Consider the following 487-nt stretch of genomic DNA (forward strand, 5'->3'; position numbering starts at 1 on the left):
CCTTTTATGAGCCGTTGACCAGTCCTAGGACTATTGAGCCAGGCAGCCGCCCCTAGCCTCCGGGTTAGATAGCAAGGGCTTGGCTCAAGAACCCTGTGGACCAACGGACCCCTGTGTTGTTGTTTGTTCATGCCATCGCACCACTGTAACTGAAGAATCACTGTGCCTGCGCCTAAAAAGCGTAAGTCAAATAAACTCAGTACTCCATCGCCAAGAATCCCACCTGTTTTCGTGGTCAATAGCCACCCCGGCCCACTGTGACACTGGGGCTTGGTTCATCCCCCCGGGACAGTAGTCATAAAGCTGAAGTAATGTGATCACATTCTTTTGTTTTCCACAGGACTTCTATCTAAATGAATGCACAGAAAACAATTCAATGCTTCTTTTGTTCTCATTATTTGAGGTGTGGCCTCTTCTGTTATTTATCACTTATTTCCCACACTCCAAACCCTGCACTAAATATGGATCTATTCATTCACTCATGGTT

This window comes from Gavialis gangeticus, unplaced genomic scaffold, assembly GCF_001723915.1.
Source record: "Gavialis gangeticus isolate Ggan-Ray unplaced genomic scaffold, GavGan_comp1, whole genome shotgun sequence".
NCBI classification, from domain to species: domain Eukaryota; kingdom Metazoa; phylum Chordata; order Crocodylia; family Gavialidae; genus Gavialis; species Gavialis gangeticus.